Source organism: Mercurialis annua, linkage group LG7, assembly GCF_937616625.2.
Source record: "Mercurialis annua linkage group LG7, ddMerAnnu1.2, whole genome shotgun sequence".
Lineage (NCBI taxonomy): Eukaryota > Viridiplantae > Streptophyta > Magnoliopsida > Malpighiales > Euphorbiaceae > Mercurialis > Mercurialis annua.
The window spans coordinates 30,484,451-30,501,823 of record NC_065576.1 but is presented as its reverse complement, the minus strand read 5'-3'; the positions used below and the strand labels follow the sequence as shown (position 1 = coordinate 30,501,823).

At 44.2% G+C, this 17,373-nt stretch overlaps 52 non-coding genes across 52 annotated transcripts; all 52 read left to right on the top strand.

Annotated features, from left to right (window-relative positions):
• The first annotated feature begins 57 nt into the window (after nt 1-57).
• Nucleotides 58-176, top strand: LOC126658339 (5S ribosomal RNA). Its single transcript, XR_007633928.1, has one exon. It is a non-coding gene; the product is annotated as a 5S ribosomal RNA (ribosomal RNA).
• A 214-nt stretch (nt 177-390) lies between these two features.
• Nucleotides 391-509, top strand: LOC126659302 (5S ribosomal RNA). Its single transcript, XR_007634848.1, has one exon. It is a non-coding gene; the product is annotated as a 5S ribosomal RNA (ribosomal RNA).
• Nucleotides 510-723: 214 nt separating this feature from the next.
• Nucleotides 724-842, top strand: LOC126659069 (5S ribosomal RNA). Its single transcript, XR_007634626.1, has one exon. It is a non-coding gene; the product is annotated as a 5S ribosomal RNA (ribosomal RNA).
• Nucleotides 843-1,064: 222 nt separating this feature from the next.
• Nucleotides 1,065-1,183, top strand: LOC126658167 (5S ribosomal RNA). Its single transcript, XR_007633765.1, has one exon. It is a non-coding gene; the product is annotated as a 5S ribosomal RNA (ribosomal RNA).
• A 221-nt stretch (nt 1,184-1,404) lies between these two features.
• Nucleotides 1,405-1,523, top strand: LOC126658777 (5S ribosomal RNA). The gene has a single exon (XR_007634351.1). It is a non-coding gene; the product is annotated as a 5S ribosomal RNA (ribosomal RNA).
• A 214-nt stretch (nt 1,524-1,737) lies between these two features.
• Nucleotides 1,738-1,856, top strand: LOC126658338 (5S ribosomal RNA). Its single transcript, XR_007633927.1, has one exon. It is a non-coding gene; the product is annotated as a 5S ribosomal RNA (ribosomal RNA).
• A 214-nt stretch (nt 1,857-2,070) lies between these two features.
• On the top strand, nt 2,071-2,189 carry LOC126659300 (5S ribosomal RNA). Its single transcript, XR_007634847.1, has one exon. It is a non-coding gene; the product is annotated as a 5S ribosomal RNA (ribosomal RNA).
• A 214-nt stretch (nt 2,190-2,403) lies between these two features.
• LOC126659068 (5S ribosomal RNA) lies at nt 2,404-2,522 on the top strand. The gene has a single exon (XR_007634625.1). It is a non-coding gene; the product is annotated as a 5S ribosomal RNA (ribosomal RNA).
• Nucleotides 2,523-2,744: 222 nt separating this feature from the next.
• On the top strand, nt 2,745-2,863 carry LOC126658166 (5S ribosomal RNA). Its single transcript, XR_007633764.1, has one exon. It is a non-coding gene; the product is annotated as a 5S ribosomal RNA (ribosomal RNA).
• A 221-nt stretch (nt 2,864-3,084) lies between these two features.
• LOC126658776 (5S ribosomal RNA) lies at nt 3,085-3,203 on the top strand. The gene has a single exon (XR_007634350.1). It is a non-coding gene; the product is annotated as a 5S ribosomal RNA (ribosomal RNA).
• Nucleotides 3,204-3,417: 214 nt separating this feature from the next.
• LOC126658336 (5S ribosomal RNA) lies at nt 3,418-3,536 on the top strand. Its single transcript, XR_007633925.1, has one exon. It is a non-coding gene; the product is annotated as a 5S ribosomal RNA (ribosomal RNA).
• Nucleotides 3,537-3,750: 214 nt separating this feature from the next.
• Nucleotides 3,751-3,869, top strand: LOC126658775 (5S ribosomal RNA). The gene has a single exon (XR_007634349.1). It is a non-coding gene; the product is annotated as a 5S ribosomal RNA (ribosomal RNA).
• Nucleotides 3,870-4,083: 214 nt separating this feature from the next.
• Nucleotides 4,084-4,202, top strand: LOC126658335 (5S ribosomal RNA). The gene has a single exon (XR_007633924.1). It is a non-coding gene; the product is annotated as a 5S ribosomal RNA (ribosomal RNA).
• A 214-nt stretch (nt 4,203-4,416) lies between these two features.
• On the top strand, nt 4,417-4,535 carry LOC126658316 (5S ribosomal RNA). The gene has a single exon (XR_007633905.1). It is a non-coding gene; the product is annotated as a 5S ribosomal RNA (ribosomal RNA).
• A 214-nt stretch (nt 4,536-4,749) lies between these two features.
• On the top strand, nt 4,750-4,868 carry LOC126657996 (5S ribosomal RNA). The gene has a single exon (XR_007633600.1). It is a non-coding gene; the product is annotated as a 5S ribosomal RNA (ribosomal RNA).
• Nucleotides 4,869-5,089: 221 nt separating this feature from the next.
• LOC126658772 (5S ribosomal RNA) lies at nt 5,090-5,208 on the top strand. The gene has a single exon (XR_007634347.1). It is a non-coding gene; the product is annotated as a 5S ribosomal RNA (ribosomal RNA).
• Nucleotides 5,209-5,430: 222 nt separating this feature from the next.
• LOC126658165 (5S ribosomal RNA) lies at nt 5,431-5,549 on the top strand. The gene has a single exon (XR_007633763.1). It is a non-coding gene; the product is annotated as a 5S ribosomal RNA (ribosomal RNA).
• Nucleotides 5,550-5,770: 221 nt separating this feature from the next.
• LOC126658771 (5S ribosomal RNA) lies at nt 5,771-5,889 on the top strand. The gene has a single exon (XR_007634346.1). It is a non-coding gene; the product is annotated as a 5S ribosomal RNA (ribosomal RNA).
• A 214-nt stretch (nt 5,890-6,103) lies between these two features.
• On the top strand, nt 6,104-6,222 carry LOC126659067 (5S ribosomal RNA). The gene has a single exon (XR_007634624.1). It is a non-coding gene; the product is annotated as a 5S ribosomal RNA (ribosomal RNA).
• Nucleotides 6,223-6,436: 214 nt separating this feature from the next.
• Nucleotides 6,437-6,555, top strand: LOC126657995 (5S ribosomal RNA). The gene has a single exon (XR_007633599.1). It is a non-coding gene; the product is annotated as a 5S ribosomal RNA (ribosomal RNA).
• A 207-nt stretch (nt 6,556-6,762) lies between these two features.
• On the top strand, nt 6,763-6,881 carry LOC126658770 (5S ribosomal RNA). Its single transcript, XR_007634345.1, has one exon. It is a non-coding gene; the product is annotated as a 5S ribosomal RNA (ribosomal RNA).
• A 222-nt stretch (nt 6,882-7,103) lies between these two features.
• On the top strand, nt 7,104-7,222 carry LOC126659066 (5S ribosomal RNA). Its single transcript, XR_007634623.1, has one exon. It is a non-coding gene; the product is annotated as a 5S ribosomal RNA (ribosomal RNA).
• A 221-nt stretch (nt 7,223-7,443) lies between these two features.
• Nucleotides 7,444-7,562, top strand: LOC126658164 (5S ribosomal RNA). The gene has a single exon (XR_007633762.1). It is a non-coding gene; the product is annotated as a 5S ribosomal RNA (ribosomal RNA).
• A 214-nt stretch (nt 7,563-7,776) lies between these two features.
• LOC126659065 (5S ribosomal RNA) lies at nt 7,777-7,895 on the top strand. The gene has a single exon (XR_007634622.1). It is a non-coding gene; the product is annotated as a 5S ribosomal RNA (ribosomal RNA).
• A 221-nt stretch (nt 7,896-8,116) lies between these two features.
• On the top strand, nt 8,117-8,235 carry LOC126657993 (5S ribosomal RNA). The gene has a single exon (XR_007633597.1). It is a non-coding gene; the product is annotated as a 5S ribosomal RNA (ribosomal RNA).
• Nucleotides 8,236-8,456: 221 nt separating this feature from the next.
• On the top strand, nt 8,457-8,575 carry LOC126658769 (5S ribosomal RNA). The gene has a single exon (XR_007634344.1). It is a non-coding gene; the product is annotated as a 5S ribosomal RNA (ribosomal RNA).
• Nucleotides 8,576-8,797: 222 nt separating this feature from the next.
• Nucleotides 8,798-8,916, top strand: LOC126658163 (5S ribosomal RNA). The gene has a single exon (XR_007633761.1). It is a non-coding gene; the product is annotated as a 5S ribosomal RNA (ribosomal RNA).
• Nucleotides 8,917-9,137: 221 nt separating this feature from the next.
• On the top strand, nt 9,138-9,256 carry LOC126658389 (5S ribosomal RNA). Its single transcript, XR_007633978.1, has one exon. It is a non-coding gene; the product is annotated as a 5S ribosomal RNA (ribosomal RNA).
• Nucleotides 9,257-9,470: 214 nt separating this feature from the next.
• Nucleotides 9,471-9,589, top strand: LOC126659064 (5S ribosomal RNA). The gene has a single exon (XR_007634621.1). It is a non-coding gene; the product is annotated as a 5S ribosomal RNA (ribosomal RNA).
• A 214-nt stretch (nt 9,590-9,803) lies between these two features.
• Nucleotides 9,804-9,922, top strand: LOC126658828 (5S ribosomal RNA). The gene has a single exon (XR_007634400.1). It is a non-coding gene; the product is annotated as a 5S ribosomal RNA (ribosomal RNA).
• A 214-nt stretch (nt 9,923-10,136) lies between these two features.
• LOC126659063 (5S ribosomal RNA) lies at nt 10,137-10,255 on the top strand. The gene has a single exon (XR_007634620.1). It is a non-coding gene; the product is annotated as a 5S ribosomal RNA (ribosomal RNA).
• Nucleotides 10,256-10,476: 221 nt separating this feature from the next.
• Nucleotides 10,477-10,595, top strand: LOC126657991 (5S ribosomal RNA). Its single transcript, XR_007633596.1, has one exon. It is a non-coding gene; the product is annotated as a 5S ribosomal RNA (ribosomal RNA).
• Nucleotides 10,596-10,816: 221 nt separating this feature from the next.
• LOC126658768 (5S ribosomal RNA) lies at nt 10,817-10,935 on the top strand. The gene has a single exon (XR_007634343.1). It is a non-coding gene; the product is annotated as a 5S ribosomal RNA (ribosomal RNA).
• Nucleotides 10,936-11,157: 222 nt separating this feature from the next.
• On the top strand, nt 11,158-11,276 carry LOC126658161 (5S ribosomal RNA). The gene has a single exon (XR_007633759.1). It is a non-coding gene; the product is annotated as a 5S ribosomal RNA (ribosomal RNA).
• Nucleotides 11,277-11,497: 221 nt separating this feature from the next.
• On the top strand, nt 11,498-11,616 carry LOC126659062 (5S ribosomal RNA). Its single transcript, XR_007634619.1, has one exon. It is a non-coding gene; the product is annotated as a 5S ribosomal RNA (ribosomal RNA).
• Nucleotides 11,617-11,830: 214 nt separating this feature from the next.
• On the top strand, nt 11,831-11,949 carry LOC126658388 (5S ribosomal RNA). Its single transcript, XR_007633977.1, has one exon. It is a non-coding gene; the product is annotated as a 5S ribosomal RNA (ribosomal RNA).
• Nucleotides 11,950-12,163: 214 nt separating this feature from the next.
• LOC126659378 (5S ribosomal RNA) lies at nt 12,164-12,282 on the top strand. The gene has a single exon (XR_007634922.1). It is a non-coding gene; the product is annotated as a 5S ribosomal RNA (ribosomal RNA).
• A 221-nt stretch (nt 12,283-12,503) lies between these two features.
• On the top strand, nt 12,504-12,622 carry LOC126658767 (5S ribosomal RNA). Its single transcript, XR_007634342.1, has one exon. It is a non-coding gene; the product is annotated as a 5S ribosomal RNA (ribosomal RNA).
• Nucleotides 12,623-12,844: 222 nt separating this feature from the next.
• Nucleotides 12,845-12,963, top strand: LOC126658447 (5S ribosomal RNA). The gene has a single exon (XR_007634034.1). It is a non-coding gene; the product is annotated as a 5S ribosomal RNA (ribosomal RNA).
• A 221-nt stretch (nt 12,964-13,184) lies between these two features.
• Nucleotides 13,185-13,303, top strand: LOC126659061 (5S ribosomal RNA). The gene has a single exon (XR_007634618.1). It is a non-coding gene; the product is annotated as a 5S ribosomal RNA (ribosomal RNA).
• A 214-nt stretch (nt 13,304-13,517) lies between these two features.
• On the top strand, nt 13,518-13,636 carry LOC126658387 (5S ribosomal RNA). The gene has a single exon (XR_007633976.1). It is a non-coding gene; the product is annotated as a 5S ribosomal RNA (ribosomal RNA).
• Nucleotides 13,637-13,850: 214 nt separating this feature from the next.
• Nucleotides 13,851-13,969, top strand: LOC126658442 (5S ribosomal RNA). Its single transcript, XR_007634029.1, has one exon. It is a non-coding gene; the product is annotated as a 5S ribosomal RNA (ribosomal RNA).
• A 221-nt stretch (nt 13,970-14,190) lies between these two features.
• Nucleotides 14,191-14,309, top strand: LOC126658580 (5S ribosomal RNA). The gene has a single exon (XR_007634162.1). It is a non-coding gene; the product is annotated as a 5S ribosomal RNA (ribosomal RNA).
• Nucleotides 14,310-14,531: 222 nt separating this feature from the next.
• Nucleotides 14,532-14,650, top strand: LOC126659060 (5S ribosomal RNA). Its single transcript, XR_007634617.1, has one exon. It is a non-coding gene; the product is annotated as a 5S ribosomal RNA (ribosomal RNA).
• Nucleotides 14,651-14,864: 214 nt separating this feature from the next.
• LOC126658386 (5S ribosomal RNA) lies at nt 14,865-14,983 on the top strand. The gene has a single exon (XR_007633975.1). It is a non-coding gene; the product is annotated as a 5S ribosomal RNA (ribosomal RNA).
• Nucleotides 14,984-15,197: 214 nt separating this feature from the next.
• LOC126659377 (5S ribosomal RNA) lies at nt 15,198-15,316 on the top strand. Its single transcript, XR_007634921.1, has one exon. It is a non-coding gene; the product is annotated as a 5S ribosomal RNA (ribosomal RNA).
• Nucleotides 15,317-15,537: 221 nt separating this feature from the next.
• On the top strand, nt 15,538-15,656 carry LOC126658766 (5S ribosomal RNA). Its single transcript, XR_007634341.1, has one exon. It is a non-coding gene; the product is annotated as a 5S ribosomal RNA (ribosomal RNA).
• Nucleotides 15,657-15,878: 222 nt separating this feature from the next.
• LOC126658160 (5S ribosomal RNA) lies at nt 15,879-15,997 on the top strand. Its single transcript, XR_007633758.1, has one exon. It is a non-coding gene; the product is annotated as a 5S ribosomal RNA (ribosomal RNA).
• A 221-nt stretch (nt 15,998-16,218) lies between these two features.
• LOC126659058 (5S ribosomal RNA) lies at nt 16,219-16,337 on the top strand. The gene has a single exon (XR_007634615.1). It is a non-coding gene; the product is annotated as a 5S ribosomal RNA (ribosomal RNA).
• Nucleotides 16,338-16,551: 214 nt separating this feature from the next.
• Nucleotides 16,552-16,670, top strand: LOC126658385 (5S ribosomal RNA). Its single transcript, XR_007633974.1, has one exon. It is a non-coding gene; the product is annotated as a 5S ribosomal RNA (ribosomal RNA).
• Nucleotides 16,671-16,884: 214 nt separating this feature from the next.
• LOC126659376 (5S ribosomal RNA) lies at nt 16,885-17,003 on the top strand. The gene has a single exon (XR_007634920.1). It is a non-coding gene; the product is annotated as a 5S ribosomal RNA (ribosomal RNA).
• A 221-nt stretch (nt 17,004-17,224) lies between these two features.
• On the top strand, nt 17,225-17,343 carry LOC126658765 (5S ribosomal RNA). Its single transcript, XR_007634340.1, has one exon. It is a non-coding gene; the product is annotated as a 5S ribosomal RNA (ribosomal RNA).
• Nucleotides 17,344-17,373: the final 30 nt, after the last annotated feature.

The window sequence follows — 17,373 nt, the reverse complement described above, 5'->3', positions numbered from 1 at the left end:
TTTGGTTGAATGAGTTGCAAGGCAACGGATATATGCGATGATCGTGCAAGGTATGACCGGTGCGATCATACCAGCACTAATGCACCGGATCCCATCAGAACTCCGAAGTTAAACGTGCTTGGGCGAGAGCAGTACTAGGATGGGTGACCTCCTGGGAAGTCCTCGTGTTGCACCCTTTTTTCGCTTTTTTTGAACTGCGTTTTTTCTATTATTACTATCGCCGAGAGACAAACAGAACGAGTAACGAGTAACGATGAATTGCAATTCAGGGACCAAACGGGAAATATGGAAAAAGTTCAGGGACCAAAACGTACTTTTAAAGATAGTTTTTATTTTGGTTGAATGAGTTGCAAGGCAGCGGATATATGCGATGATCGTGCAAGGTATGACGGGTGCGATCATACCGGCACTAATGCACCGGATCCCATCAGAACTCCGAAGTTAAACGTGCTTGGGCGAGAGCAGTACTAGGATGGGTGACCTCCTGGGAAGTCCTCGTGTTGCACCCCTTTTTCGCTTTTTTTGAACTGCGTTTTTTCTATTATTACTATCGCCGAGAGACAAACAGAACGAGTAACGAGTAACGATGAATTGCAATTCAGGGACCAAACGGGAAATATGGAAAAAGTTCAGGGACCAAAACGTACTTTTAAAGATAGTTTTTATTTTGGTTGAATGAGTTGCAAGGCAGCGGATATATGCGATGATCGTGCAAGGTATGACGGGTGCGATCATACCAGCACTAATGCACCGGATCCCATCAGAACTCCGAAGTTAAACGTGCTTGGGCGAGAGCAGTACTAGGATGGGTGACCTCCTGGGAAGTCCTCGTGTTGCACCCCTTTTTCGCTTTTTTTGAACTGCGTTTTTTCTATTATTACTATCGCCGAGAGACAAACAGAACGAGTAACGAGTAACGAGTAACGATGAATTGCAATTCAGGGACCAAACGGGAAATATGGAAAAAGTTCAGGGACCAAAACGTACTTTTAAAGATAGTTTTTTATTTTGGTTGAATGAGTTGCAAGGCAGCGGATATATGCGATGATCGTGCAAGGTATGACGGGTGCGATCATACCAGCACTAATGCACCGGATCCCATCAGAACTCCGAAGATAAACGTGCTTGGGCGAGAGCAGTACTAGGATGGGTGACCTCCTGGGAAGTCCTCGTGTTGCACCCCTTTTTCGCTTTTTTTGAACTGCGTTTTTTCTATTATTACTATCGCCGAGAGACAAACAGAACGAGTAACGAGTAACGAGTAACGATGAATTGCAATTCAGGGACCAAACGGGAAATATGGAAAAAGTTCAGGGACCAAAACGTACTTTTAAAGATAGTTTTTATTTTGGTTGAATGAGTTGCAAGGCAGCGGATATATGCGATGATCGTGCAAGGTATGACCGGTGCGATCATACCGGCACTAATGCAACGGATCCCATCAGAACTCCGAAGATAAACGTGCTTGGGCGAGAGCAGTACTAGGATGGGTGACCTCCTGGGAAGTCCTCGTGTTGCACCCCTTTTTCGCTTTTTTTGAACTGCGTTTTTTCTATTATTACTATCGCCGAGAGACAAACAGAACGAGTAACGAGTAACGATGAATTGCAATTCAGGGACCAAACGGGAAATATGGAAAAAGTTCAGGGACCAAAACGTACTTTTAAAGATAGTTTTTATTTTGGTTGAATGAGTTGCAAGGCAACGGATATATGCGATGATCGTGCAAGGTATGACCGGTGCGATCATACCAGCACTAATGCACCGGATCCCATCAGAACTCCGAAGTTAAACGTGCTTGGGCGAGAGCAGTACTAGGATGGGTGACCTCCTGGGAAGTCCTCGTGTTGCACCCTTTTTTCGCTTTTTTTGAACTGCGTTTTTTCTATTATTACTATCGCCGAGAGACAAACAGAACGAGTAACGAGTAACGATGAATTGCAATTCAGGGACCAAACGGGAAATATGGAAAAAGTTCAGGGACCAAAACGTACTTTTAAAGATAGTTTTTATTTTGGTTGAATGAGTTGCAAGGCAGCGGATATATGCGATGATCGTGCAAGGTATGACGGGTGCGATCATACCGGCACTAATGCACCGGATCCCATCAGAACTCCGAAGTTAAACGTGCTTGGGCGAGAGCAGTACTAGGATGGGTGACCTCCTGGGAAGTCCTCGTGTTGCACCCCTTTTTCGCTTTTTTTGAACTGCGTTTTTTCTATTATTACTATCGCCGAGAGACAAACAGAACGAGTAACGAGTAACGATGAATTGCAATTCAGGGACCAAACGGGAAATATGGAAAAAGTTCAGGGACCAAAACGTACTTTTAAAGATAGTTTTTATTTTGGTTGAATGAGTTGCAAGGCAGCGGATATATGCGATGATCGTGCAAGGTATGACGGGTGCGATCATACCAGCACTAATGCACCGGATCCCATCAGAACTCCGAAGTTAAACGTGCTTGGGCGAGAGCAGTACTAGGATGGGTGACCTCCTGGGAAGTCCTCGTGTTGCACCCCTTTTTCGCTTTTTTTGAACTGCGTTTTTTCTATTATTACTATCGCCGAGAGACAAACAGAACGAGTAACGAGTAACGAGTAACGATGAATTGCAATTCAGGGACCAAACGGGAAATATGGAAAAAGTTCAGGGACCAAAACGTACTTTTAAAGATAGTTTTTTATTTTGGTTGAATGAGTTGCAAGGCAGCGGATATATGCGATGATCGTGCAAGGTATGACGGGTGCGATCATACCAGCACTAATGCACCGGATCCCATCAGAACTCCGAAGATAAACGTGCTTGGGCGAGAGCAGTACTAGGATGGGTGACCTCCTGGGAAGTCCTCGTGTTGCACCCCTTTTTCGCTTTTTTTGAACTGCGTTTTTTCTATTATTACTATCGCCGAGAGACAAACAGAACGAGTAACGAGTAACGAGTAACGATGAATTGCAATTCAGGGACCAAACGGGAAATATGGAAAAAGTTCAGGGACCAAAACGTACTTTTAAAGATAGTTTTTATTTTGGTTGAATGAGTTGCAAGGCAGCGGATATATGCGATGATCGTGCAAGGTATGACCGGTGCGATCATACCGGCACTAATGCAACGGATCCCATCAGAACTCCGAAGATAAACGTGCTTGGGCGAGAGCAGTACTAGGATGGGTGACCTCCTGGGAAGTCCTCGTGTTGCACCCCTTTTTCGCTTTTTTTGAACTGCGTTTTTTCTATTATTACTATCGCCGAGAGACAAACAGAACGAGTAACGAGTAACGATGAATTGCAATTCAGGGACCAAACGGGAAATATGGAAAAAGTTCAGGGACCAAAACGTACTTTTAAAGATAGTTTTTATTTTGGTTGAATGAGTTGCAAGGCAACGGATATATGCGATGATCGTGCAAGGTATGACCGGTGCGATCATACCAGCACTAATGCACCGGATCCCATCAGAACTCCGAAGTTAAACGTGCTTGGGCGAGAGCAGTACTAGGATGGGTGACCTCCTGGGAAGTCCTCGTGTTGCACCCTTTTTTCGCTTTTTTTGAACTGCGTTTTTTCTATTATTACTATCGCCGAGAGACAAACAGAACGAGTAACGAGTAACGATGAATTGCAATTCAGGGACCAAACGGGAAATATGGAAAAAGTTCAGGGACCAAAACGTACTTTTAAAGATAGTTTTTATTTTGGTTGAATGAGTTGCAAGGCAGCGGATATATGCGATGATCGTGCAAGGTATGACCGGTGCGATCATACCGGCACTAATGCAACGGATCCCATCAGAACTCCGAAGATAAACGTGCTTGGGCGAGAGCAGTACTAGGATGGGTGACCTCCTGGGAAGTCCTCGTGTTGCACCCCTTTTTCGCTTTTTTTGAACTGCGTTTTTTCTATTATTACTATCGCCGAGAGACAAACAGAACGAGTAACGAGTAACGATGAATTGCAATTCAGGGACCAAACGGGAAATATGGAAAAAGTTCAGGGACCAAAACGTACTTTTAAAGATAGTTTTTATTTTGGTTGAATGAGTTGCAAGGCAACGGATATATGCGATGATCGTGCAAGGTATGACCGGTGCGATCATACCAGCACTAATGCACCGGATCCCATCAGAACTCCGAAGTTAAACGTGCTTGGGCGAGAGCAGTACTAGGATGGGTGACCTCCTGGGAAGTCCTCGTGTTGCACCCTTTTTTCGCTTTTTTTGAACTGCGTTTTTTCTATTATTACTATCGCCGAGAGACAAACAGAACGAGTAACGAGTAACGATGAATTGCAATTCAGGGACCAAACGGGAAATATGGAAAAAGTTCAGGGACCAAAACGTACTTTTAAAGATAGTTTTTATTTTGGTTGAATGAGTTGCAAGGCAACGGATATATGCGATGATCGTGCAAGGTATGACTGGTGCGATCATACCAGCACTAATGCACCGGATCCCATCAGAACTCCGAAGTTAAACGTGCTTGGGCGAGAGCAGTACTAGGATGGGTGACCTCCTGGGAAGTCCTCGTGTTGCATCCCTTTTTCGCTTTTTTTGAACTGCGTTTTTTCTATTATTACTATCGCCGAGAGACAAACAGAACGAGTAACGAGTAACGATGAATTGCAATTCAGGGACCAAACGGGAAATATGGAAAAAGTTCAGGGACCAAAACATACTTTTAAAGATAGTTTTTATTTTGGTTGAATGAGTTGCAAGGCAACGGATATATGCGATGATCGTGCAAGGTATGACTGGTGCGATCATACCAGCACTAATGCACCGGATCCCATCAGAACTCCGAAGTTAAACGTGCTTGGGCGAGAGCAGTACTAGGATGGGTGACCTCCTGGGAAGTCCTCGTGTTGCACCCCTTTTTCGCTTTTTTTGAACTGCGTTTTTTCTATTATTACTATCGCCGAGAGACAAACAGAACGAGTAACGAGTAACGAGTAACGATGAATTGCAATTCAGGGACCAAACGGGAAATATGGAAAAAGTTCAGGGACCAAAACGTACTTTTAAAGATAGTTTTTATTTTGGTTGAATGAGTTGCAAGGCAGCGGATATATGCGATGATCGTGCAAGGTATGACCGGTGCGATCATACCGGCACTAATGCAACGGATCCCATCAGAACTCCGAAGATAAACGTGCTTGGGCGAGAGCAGTACTAGGATGGGTGACCTCCTGGGAAGTCCTCGTGTTGCACCCCTTTTTCGCTTTTTTTGAACTGTGTTTTTTCTATTATTACTATCGCCGAGAGACAAACAGAACGAGTAACGAGTAACGAGTAACGATGAATTGCAATTCATGGACCAAACGGGAAATATGGAAAAAGTTCAGGGACCAAAACGTACTTTTAAAGATAGTTTTTTATTTTGGTTGAATGAGTTGCAAGGCAGCGGATATATGCGATGATCGTGCAAGGTATGACGGGTGCGATCATACCAGCACTAATGCACCGGATCCCATCAGAACTCCGAAGATAAACGTGCTTGGGCGAGAGCAGTACTAGGATGGGTGACCTCCTGGGAAGTCCTCGTGTTGCACCCCTTTTTCGCTTTTTTTGAACTGCGTTTTTTCTATTATTACTATCGCCGAGAGACAAACAGAACGAGTAACGAGTAACGAGTAACGATGAATTGCAATTCAGGGACCAAACGGGAAATATGGAAAAAGTTCAGGGACCAAAACGTACTTTTAAAGATAGTTTTTATTTTGGTTGAATGAGTTGCAAGGCAGCGGATATATGCGATGATCGTGCAAGGTATGACCGGTGCGATCATACCGGCACTAATGCAACGGATCCCATCAGAACTCCGAAGATAAACGTGCTTGGGCGAGAGCAGTACTAGGATGGGTGACCTCCTGGGAAGTCCTCGTGTTGCACCCCTTTTTCGCTTTTTTTGAACTGCGTTTTTTCTATTATTACTATCGCCGAGAGACAAACAGAACGAGTAACGAGTAACGATGAATTGCAATTCAGGGACCAAACGGGAAATATGGAAAAAGTTCAGGGACCAAAACGTACTTTTAAAGATAGTTTTTATTTTGGTTGAATGAGTTGCAAGGCAGCGGATATATGCGATGATCGTGCAAGGTATGACGGGTGCGATCATACCAGCACTAATGCACCGGATCCCATCAGAACTCCGAAGTTAAACGTGCTTGGGCGAGAGCAGTACTAGGATGGGTGACCTCCTGGGAAGTCCTCGTGTTGCACCCCTTTTTCGCTTTTTTTGAACTGCGTTTTTTCTATTATTACTATCGCCGAGAGACAAACAGAACGAGTAACGAGTAACGATGAATTGCAATTCAGGGACCAAACGGGAAATATGGAAAAAGTTCAGGGACCAAAACGTACTTTTAAAGATAGTTTTTATTTTGGTTGAATGAGTTGCAAGGCAACGGATATATGCGATGATCGTGCAAGGTATGACTGGTGCGATCATACCAGCACTAATGCACCGGATCCCATCAGAACTCCGAAGTTAAACGTGCTTGGGCGAGAGCAGTACTAGGATGGGTGACCTCCTGGGAAGTCCTCGTGTTGCACCCCTTTTTCGCTTTTTTTGAACTGCGTTTTTTCTATTATTACTATCGCCGAGAGACAAACAGAACGAGTAACGATGAATTGCAATTCAGGGACCAAACGGGAAATATGGAAAAAGTTCAGGGACCAAAACGTACTTTTAAAGATAGTTTTTATTTTGGTTGAATGAGTTGCAAGGCAGCGGATATATGCGATGATCGTGCAAGGTATGACCGGTGCGATCATACCGGCACTAATGCAACGGATCCCATCAGAACTCCGAAGATAAACGTGCTTGGGCGAGAGCAGTACTAGGATGGGTGACCTCCTGGGAAGTCCTCGTGTTGCACCCCTTTTTCGCTTTTTTTGAACTGCGTTTTTTCTATTATTACTATCGCCGAGAGACAAACAGAACGAGTAACGAGTAACGAGTAACGATGAATTGCAATTCAGGGACCAAACGGGAAATATGGAAAAAGTTCAGGGACCAAAACGTACTTTTAAAGATAGTTTTTTATTTTGGTTGAATGAGTTGCAAGGCAGCGGATATATGCGATGATCGTGCAAGGTATGACGGGTGCGATCATACCAGCACTAATGCACCGGATCCCATCAGAACTCCGAAGTTAAACGTGCTTGGGCGAGAGCAGTACTAGGATGGGTGACCTCCTGGGAAGTCCTCGTGTTGCACCCCTTTTTCGCTTTTTTTGAACTGCGTTTTTTCTATTATTACTATCGCCGAGAGACAAACAGAACGAGTAACGAGTAACGAGTAACGATGAATTGCAATTCAGGGACCAAACGGGAAATATGGAAAAAGTTCAGGGACCAAAACGTACTTTTAAAGATAGTTTTTATTTTGGTTGAATGAGTTGCAAGGCAGCGGATATATGCGATGATCGTGCAAGGTATGACGGGTGCGATCATACCAGCACTAATGCACCGGATCCCATCAGAACTCCGAAGATAAACGTGCTTGGGCGAGAGCAGTACTAGGATGGGTGACCTCCTGGGAAGTCCTCGTGTTGCACCCCTTTTTCGCTTTTTTTGAACTGCGTTTTTTCTATTATTACTATCGCCGAGAGACAAACAGAACGAGTAACGAGTAACGATGAATTGCAATTCAGGGACCAAACGGGAAATATGGAAAAAGTTCAGGGACCAAAACGTACTTTTAAAGATAGTTTTTATTTTGGTTGAATGAGTTGCAAGGCAGCGGATATATGCGATGATCGTGCAAGGTATGACGGGTGCGATCATACCAGCACTAATGCACCGGATCCCATCAGAACTCCGAAGTTAAACGTGCTTGGGCGAGAGCAGTACTAGGATGGGTGACCTCCTGGGAAGTCCTCGTGTTGCACCCCTTTTTCGCTTTTTTTGAACTGCGTTTTTTCTATTATTACTATCGCCGAGAGACAAACAGAACGAGTAACGAGTAACGAGTAACGATGAATTGCAATTCAGGGACCAAACGGGAAATATGGAAAAAGTTCAGGGACCAAAACGTACTTTTAAAGATAGTTTTTATTTTGGTTGAATGAGTTGCAAGGCAACGGATATATGCGATGATCGTGCAAGGTATGACTGGTGCGATCATACCAGCACTAATGCACCGGATCCCATCAGAACTCCGAAGTTAAACGTGCTTGGGCGAGAGCAGTACTAGGATGGGTGACCTCCTGGGAAGTCCTCGTGTTGCACCCCTTTTTCGCTTTTTTTGAACTGCGTTTTTTCTATTATTACTATCGCCGAGAGACAAACAGAACGAGTAACGAGTAACGAGTAACGATGAATTGCAATTCAGGGACCAAACGGGAAATATGGAAAAAGTTCAGGGACCAAAACGTACTTTTAAAGATAGTTTTTATTTTGGTTGAATGAGTTGCAAGACAGCGGATATATGCGATGATCGTGCAAGGTATGACCGGTGCGATCATACCGGCACTAATGCAACGGATCCCATCAGAACTCCGAAGATAAACGTGCTTGGGCGAGAGCAGTACTAGGATGGGTGACCTCCTGGGAAGTCCTCGTGTTGCACCCCTTTTTCGCTTTTTTTGAACTGCGTTTTTTCTATTATTACTATCGCCGAGAGACAAACAGAACGAGTAACGAGTAACGAGTAACGATGAATTGCAATTCAGGGACCAAACGGGAAATATGGAAAAAGTTCAGGGACCAAAACGTACTTTTAAAGATAGTTTTTTATTTTGGTTGAATGAGTTGCAAGGCAGCGGATATATGCGATGATCGTGCAAGGTATGACGGGTGCGATCATACCAGCACTAATGCACCGGATCCCATCAGAACTCCGAAGATAAACGTGCTTGGGCGAGAGCAGTACTAGGATGGGTGACCTCCTGGGAAGTCCTCGTGTTGCACCCCTTTTTCGCTTTTTTTGAACTGCGTTTTTTCTATTATTACTATCGCCGAGAGACAAACAGAACGAGTAACGAGTAACGAGTAACGATGAATTGCAATTCAGGGACCAAACGGGAAATATGGAAAAAGTTCAGGGACCAAAACGTACTTTTAAAGATAGTTTTTATTTTGGTTGAATGAGTTGCAAGGCAGCGGATATATGCGATGATCGTGCAAGGTATGACGGGTGCGATCATACCAGCACTAATGCACCGGATCCCATCAGAACTCCGAATTTAAACGTGCTTGGGCGAGAGCAGTACTAGGATGGGTGACCTCCTGGGAAGTCCTCGTGTTGCACCCCTTTTTCGCTTTTTTTGAACTGCGTTTTTTCTATTATTACTATCCCCGAGAGACAAACAGAACGAGTAACGAGTAACGATGAATTGCAATTCAGGGACCAAACGGGAAATATGGAAAAAGTTCAGGGACCAAAACGTACTTTTAAAGATAGTTTTTATTTTGGTTGAATGAGTTGCAAGGCAGCGGATATATGCGATGATCGTGCAAGGTATGACGGGTGCGATCATACCAGCACTAATGCACCGGATCCCATCAGAACTCCGAAGTTAAACGTGCTTGGGCGAGAGCAGTACTAGGATGGGTGACCTCCTGGGAAGTCCTCGTGTTGCACCCCTTTTTCGCTTTTTTTGAACTGCGTTTTTTCTATTATTACTATCGCCGAGAGACAAACAGAACGAGTAACGAGTAACGATGAATTGCAATTCAGGGACCAAACGGGAAATATGGAAAAAGTTCAGGGACCAAAACGTACTTTTAAAGATAGTTTTTATTTTGGTTGAATGAGTTGCAAGGCAGCGGATATATGCGATGATCGTGCAAGGTATGACGGGTGCGATCATACCAACACTAATGCACCGGATCCCATCAAAACTCAGAAGTTAAACGTGCTTGGGCGAGAGCAGTACTAGGATGGGTGACCTCCTGGGAAGTCCTCGTGTTGCACCCCTTTTTCGCTTTTTTTGAACTGCGTTTTTTCTATTATTACTATCGCCGAGAGACAAACAGAACGAGTAACGAGTAACGATGAATTGCAATTCAGGGACCAAACGGGAAATATGGAAAAAGTTCAGGGACCAAAACGTACTTTTAAAGATAGTTTTTATTTTGGTTGAATGAGTTGCAAGGCAGCGGATATATGCGATGATCGTGCAAGGTATGACGGGTGCGATCATACCAGCACTAATGCACCGGATCCCATCAGAACTCCGAAGTTAAACGTGCTTGGGCGAGAGCAGTACTAGGATGGGTGACCTCCTGGGAAGTCCTCGTGTTGCACCCCTTTTTCGCTTTTTTTGAACTGCGTTTTTTCTATTATTACTATCGCCGAGAGACAAACAGAACGAGTAACGAGTAACGAGTAACGATGAATTGCAATTCAGGGACCAAACGGGAAATATGGAAAAAGTTCAGGGACCAAAACGTACTTTTAAAGATAGTTTTTATTTTGGTTGAATGAGTTGCAAGGCAACGGATATATGCGATGATCGTGCAAGGTATGACTGGTGCGATCATACCAGCACTAATGCACCGGATCCCATCAGAACTCCGAAGTTAAACGTGCTTGGGCGAGAGCAGTACTAGGATGGGTGACCTCCTGGGAAGTCCTCGTGTTGCACCCCTTTTTCGCTTTTTTTGAACTGCGTTTTTTCTATTATTACTATCGCCGAGAGACAAACAGAACGAGTAACGAGTAACGAGTAACGATGAATTGCAATTCAGGGACCAAACGGGAAATATGGAAAAAGTTCAGGGACCAAAACGTACTTTTAAAGATAGTTTTTATTTTGGTTGAATGAGTTGCAAGACAGCGGATATATGCGATGATCGTGCAAGGTATGACCGGTGCGATCATACCGGCACTAATGCAACGGATCCCATCAGAACTCCGAAGATAAACGTGCTTGGGCGAGAGCAGTACTAGGATGGGTGACCTCCTGGGAAGTCCTCGTGTTGCACCCCTTTTTCGCTTTTTTTGAACTGCGTTTTTTCTATTATTACTATCGCCGAGAGACAAACAGAACGAGTAACGAGTAACGAGTAACGATGAATTGCAATTCAGGGACCAAACGGGAAATATGGAAAAAGTTCAGGGACCAAAACGTACTTTTAAAGATAGTTTTTTATTTTGGTTGAATGAGTTGCAAGGCAGCGGATATATGCGATGATCGTGCAAGGTATGACGGGTGCGATCATACCAGCACTAATGCACCGGATCCCATCAGAACTCCGAAGATAAACGTGCTTGGGCGAGAGCAGTACTAGGATGGGTGACCTCCTGGGAAGTCCTCGTGTTGCACCCCTTTTTCGCTTTTTTTGAACTGCGTTTTTTCTATTATTACTATCGCCGAGAGACAAACAGAACGAGTAACGAGTAACGAGTAACGATGAATTGCAATTCAGGGACCAAACGGGAAATATGGAAAAAGTTCAGGGACCAAAACGTACTTTTAAAGATAGTTTTTATTTTGGTTGAATGAGTTGCAAGGCAGCGGATATATGCGATGATCGTGCAAGGTATGACGGGTGCGATCATACCAGCACTAATGCACCGGATCCCATCAGAACTCCGAAGTTAAACGTGCTTGGGCGAGAGCAGTACTAGGATGGGTGACCTCCTGGGAAGTCCTCGTGTTGCACCCCTTTTTCGCTTTTTTTGAACTGCGTTTTTTCTATTATTACTATCGCCGAGAGACAAACAGAACGAGTAACGAGTAACGATGAATTGCAATTCAGGGACCAAACGGGAAATATGGAAAAAGTTCAGGGACCAAAACGTACTTTTAAAGATAGTTTTTATTTTGGTTGAATGAGTTGCAAGGCAGCGGATATATGCGATGATCGTGCAAGGTATGACGGGTGCGATCATACCAGCACTAATGCACCGGATCCCATCAGAACTCCGAATTTAAACGTGCTTGGGCGAGAGCAGTACTAGGATGGGTGACCTCCTGGGAAGTCCTCGTGTTGCACCCCTTTTTCGCTTTTTTTGAACTGCGTTTTTTCTATTATTACTATCGCCGAGAGACAAACAGAACGAGTAACGAGTAACGATGAATTGCAATTCAGGGACCAAACGGGAAATATGGAAAAAGTTCAGGGACCAAAACGTACTTTTAAAGATAGTTTTTATTTTGGTTGAATGAGTTGCAAGGCAGCGGATATATGCGATGATCGTGCAAGGTATGACGGGTGCGATCATACCAGCATTAATGCACCGGATCCCATCAGAACTCCGAAGTTAAACGTGCTTGGGCGAGAGCAGTACTAGGATGGGTGACCTCCTGGGAAGTCCTCGTGTTGCACCCCTTTTTCGCTTTTTTTGAACTGCGTTTTTTCTATTATTACTATCGCCGAGAGACAAACAGAACGAGTAACGAGTAACGAGTAACGATGAATTGCAATTCAGGGACCAAACGGGAAATATGGAAAAAGTTCAGGGACCAAAACGTACTTTTAAAGATAGTTTTTATTTTGGTTGAATGAGTTGCAAGGCAGCGGATATATGCGATGATCGTGCAAGGTATGACCGGTGCGATCATACCGGCACTAATGCAACGGATCCCATCAGAACTCCGAAGATAAACGTGCTTGGGCGAGAGCAGTACTAGGATGGGTGACCTCCTGGGAAGTCCTCGTGTTGCACCCCTTTTTCGCTTTTTTTGAACTGCGTTTTTTCTATTATTACTATCGCCGAGAGACAAACAGAACGAGTAACGAGTAACGAGTAACGATGAATTGCAATTCAGGGACCAAACGGGAAATATGGAAAAAGTTCAGGGACCAAAACGTACTTTTAAAGATAGTTTTTTATTTTGGTTGAATAAGTTGCAAGGCAGCGGATATATGCGATGATCGTGCAAGGTATGACGGGTGCGATCATACCAGCACTAATGCACCGGATCCCATCAGAACTCCGAAGATAAACGTGCTTGGGCGAGAGCAGTACTAGGATGGGTGACCTCCTGGGAAGTCCTCGTTTTGCACCCCTTTTTCGCTTTTTTTGAACTGCGTTTTTTCTATTATTACTATCGCCGAGAGACAAACAGAACGAGTAACGAGTAACGAGTAACGATGAATTGCAATTCAGGGACCAAACGGGAAATATGGAAAAAGTTCAGGGAACAAAACGTACTTTTAAAGATAGTTTTTATTTTGGTTGAATGAGTTGCACGGCAGCGGATATATGCGATGATCGTGCAAGGTATGACGGGTGCGATCATACCAGCACTAATGCACCGGATCCCATCAGAACTCCGAAGTTAAACGTGCTTGGGCGAGAGCAGTACTAGGATGGGTGACCTCCTGGGAAGTCCTCGTGTTGCACCCCTTTTTCGCTTTTTTTGAACTGCGTTTTTTCTATTATTACTATCGCCGAGAGACAAACAGAACGAGTAACGAGTAACGATGAATTGCAATTCAGGGACCAAACGGGAAATATGGAAAAAGTTCAGGGACCAAAACGTACTTTTAAAGATAGTTTTTATTTTGGTTGAATGAGTTGCAAGGCAGCGGATATATGCGATGATCGTGCAAGGTATGACGGGTGCGATCATACCAGCACTAATGCACCGGATCCCATCAGAACTCCGAATTTAAACGTGCTTGGGCGAGAGCAGTACTAGGATGGGTGACCTCCTGGGAAGTCCTCGTGTTGCACCCCTTTTTCGCTTTTTTTGAACTGCGTTTTTTCTATTATTACTATCCCCGAGAGACAAACAGAACGAGTAACGAGTAACGATGAATTGCAATTCAGGGACCAAACGGGAAATATGGAAAAAGTTCAGGGACCAAAACGTACTTTTAAAGATAGTTTTTATTTTGGTTGAATGAGTTGCAAGGCAGCGGATATATGCGATGATCGTGCAAGGTATGACGGGTGCGATCATACCAGCATTAATGCACCGGATCCTATCAGAACTCCGAAGTTAAACGTGCTTGGGCGAGAGCAGTACTAGGATGGGTGACCTCCTGGGAAGTCCTCGTGTTGCACCCCTTTTTCGCTTTTTTTGAACTGCGTTTTTTCTATTATTACTATCGCCGAGAGACAAACAGAACGAGTAACGAGTAACGAGTAACGATGAATTGCAATTCAGGGACCAAACGGGAAATATGGAAAAAGTTCAGGGACCAAAACGTACTTTTAAAGATAGTTTTTATTTTGGTTGAATGAGTTGCAAGGCAGCGGATATATGCGATGATCGTGCAAGGTATGACGGGTGCGATCATACCGGCACTAATGCAACGGATCCCATCAGAACTCCGAAGATAAACGTGCTTGGGCGAGAGCAGTACTAGGATGGGTGACCTCCTGGGAAGTCCTCGTGTTGCACCCCTTTTTCGCTTTTTTTTGAACTGCGTTTTTTCTATTATTACTATCGCCGAGAGACAAACAGAACGAGTAACGAGTAACGAGTAACGATGAATTGCAATTCAGGGACCAAACGGGAAATATGGAAAAAGTTCAGGGAACAAAACGTACTTTTAAAGATAGTTTTTATTTTGGTTGAATGAGTTGCAAGGCAGCGGATATATGCGATGATCGTGCAAGGTATGACGGGTGCGATCATACCAGCACTAATGCACCGGATCCCATCAGAACTCCGAAGTTAAACGTGCTTGGGCGAGAGCAGTACTAGGATGGGTGACCTCCTGGGAAGTCCTCGTGTTGCACCCCTTTTTCGCTTTTTTTGAACTGCGTTTTTTCTATTATTACTATCGCCGAGAGACAAACAGAACGAGTAACGAGTAACGATGAATTGCAATTCAGGGACCAAACGGGAAATATGGAAAAAGTTCAGGGACCAAAACGTACTTTTAAAGATAGTTTTTATTTTGGTTGAATGAGTTGCAAGGCAGCGGATATATGCGATGATCGTGCAAGGTATGACGGGTGCGATCATACCAGCACTAATGCACCGGATCCCATCAGAACTCCGAATTTAAACGTGCTTGGGCGAGAGCAGTACTAGGATGGGTGACCTCCTGGGAAGTCCTCGTGTTGCACCCCTTTTTCGCTTTTTTTGAACTGCGTTTTTTCTATTATTACTATCCCCGAGAGACAAACAGAACGAGTAACGAGTAACGATGAATTGCAATTCAGGGACCAAACGGGAAATATGGAAAAAGTTCAGGGACCAAAACGTACTTTTAAAGATAGTTTTTATTTTGGTTGAATGAGTTGCAAGGCAGCGGATATATGCGATGATCGTGCAAGGTATGACGGGTGCGATCATACCAGCATTAATGCACCGGATCCCATCAGAACTCCGAAGTTAAACGTGCTTGGGCGAGAGCAGTACTAGGATGGGTGACCTCCTGGGAAGTCCTCGTGTTGCACCCCTTTTTCGCTTTTTTTGAACTGCGTTTTTTCTATTATTACTATCGCCGAGAGACAAACAGAACGAGTAACGAGTAACGAGTAACGATGAATTGCAATTCAGGGACCAAACGGGAAATATGGAAAAAGTTCAGGGACCAAAACGTACTTTTAAAGATAGTTTTTATTTTGGTTGAATGAGTTGCAAGGCAGCGGATATATGCGATGATCGTGCAAGGTATGACCGGTGCGATCATACCGGCACTAATGCAACGGATCCCATCAGAACTCCGAAGATAAACGTGCTTGGGCGAGAGCAGTACTAGGATGGGTGACCTCCTGGGAAGTCCTCGTGTTGCACCCCTTTTTCGCTTTTTTTGAACTGCGTTTTTTCTATTATTACTATCGCCGAGAGACAAACAGAACGAGTAACGAGTAACGAGTAACGATGAATTGCAATTCAGGGACCAAACGGGAAATATGGAAAAAGTTCAGGGACCAAAACGTACTTTTAAAGATAGTTTTTTATTTTGGTTGAATAAGTTGCAAGGCAGCGGATATATGCGATGATCGTGCAAGGTATGACGGGTGCGATCATACCAGCACTAATGCACCGGATCCCATCAGAACTCCGAAGATAAACGTGCTTGGGCGAGAGCAGTACTAGGATGGGTGACCTCCTGGGAAGTCCTCGTGTTGCACCCCTTTTTCGCTTTTTTTGAACTGCGTTTTTTCTATTATTACTATCGCCGAGAGACAAACAGAACGAGTAACGAGTAACGAGTAACGATGAATTGCAATTCAGGGACCAAACGGGAAATATGGAAAAAGTTCAGGGAACAAAACGTACTTTTACAGATCGTTTTTATTTTGGTTGAATGAGTTGCAAGGCAGCGGATATATGCGATGATCGTGCAAGGTATGACGGGTGCGATCATACCAGCACTAATGCACCGGATCCCATCAGAACTCCGAAGTTAAACGTGCTTGGGCGAGAGCAGTACTAGGATGGGTGACCTCCTGGGAAGTCCTCGTGTTGCACCCCTTTTTCGCTTTTTTTGAACTGCGTTTTTTCTATTATTACTATCGCCGAGAGACAAACAGAACGAGTAACGAGTAACGATGAATTGCAATTCAGGGACCAAACGGGAAATATGGAAAAAGTTCAGGGACCAAAACGTACTTTTAAAGATAGTTTTTATTTTGGTTGAATGAGTTGCAAGGCAGCGGATATATGCGATGATCGTGCAAGGTATGACGGGTGCGATCATACCAGCACTAATGCACCGGATCCCATCAGAACTCCGAATTTAAACGTGCTTGGGCGAGAGCAGTACTAGGATGGGTGACCTCCTGGGAAGTCCTCGTGTTGCACCCCTTTTTCGCTTTTTTTGAACTGCGTTTTTTCTATTATTACTATCGCCGAGAGACAAACAGAACGAGTAACGAGTAACGATGAATTGCAATTCAGGGACCAAACGGGAAATATGGAAAAAGTTCAGGGACCAAAACGTACTTTTAAAGATAGTTTTTATTTTGGTTGAATGAGTTGCAAGGCAGCGGATATATGCGATGATCGTGCAAGGTATGACGGGTGCGATCATACCAGCATTAATGCACCGGATCCCATCAGAACTCCGAAGTTAAACGTGCTTGGGCGAGAGCAGTACTAGGATGGGTGACCTCCTGGGAAGTCCTCGTGTTGCACCCCTTTTTCGCTTTTTTTGAACTGCGTTTTTTCTATTATTACTATCGCCGAGAGACAAACAGAACGAGTAACGAGTAACGAGTAACGATGAATTGCAATTCAGGGACCAAACGGGAAATATGGAAAAAGTTCAGGGACCAAAACGTACTTTTAAAGATAGTTTTTATTTTGGTTGAATGAGTTGCAAGGCAGCGGATATATGCGATGATCGTGCAAGGTATGACCGGTGCGATCATACCGGCACTAATGCAACGGATCCCATCAGAACTCCGAAGATAAACGTGCTTGGGCGAGAGCAGTACTAGGATGGGTGACCTCCTGGGAAGTCCTCGTGTTGCACCCCTTTTTCGCTTTTTTTGAACTGCGTTTTTTC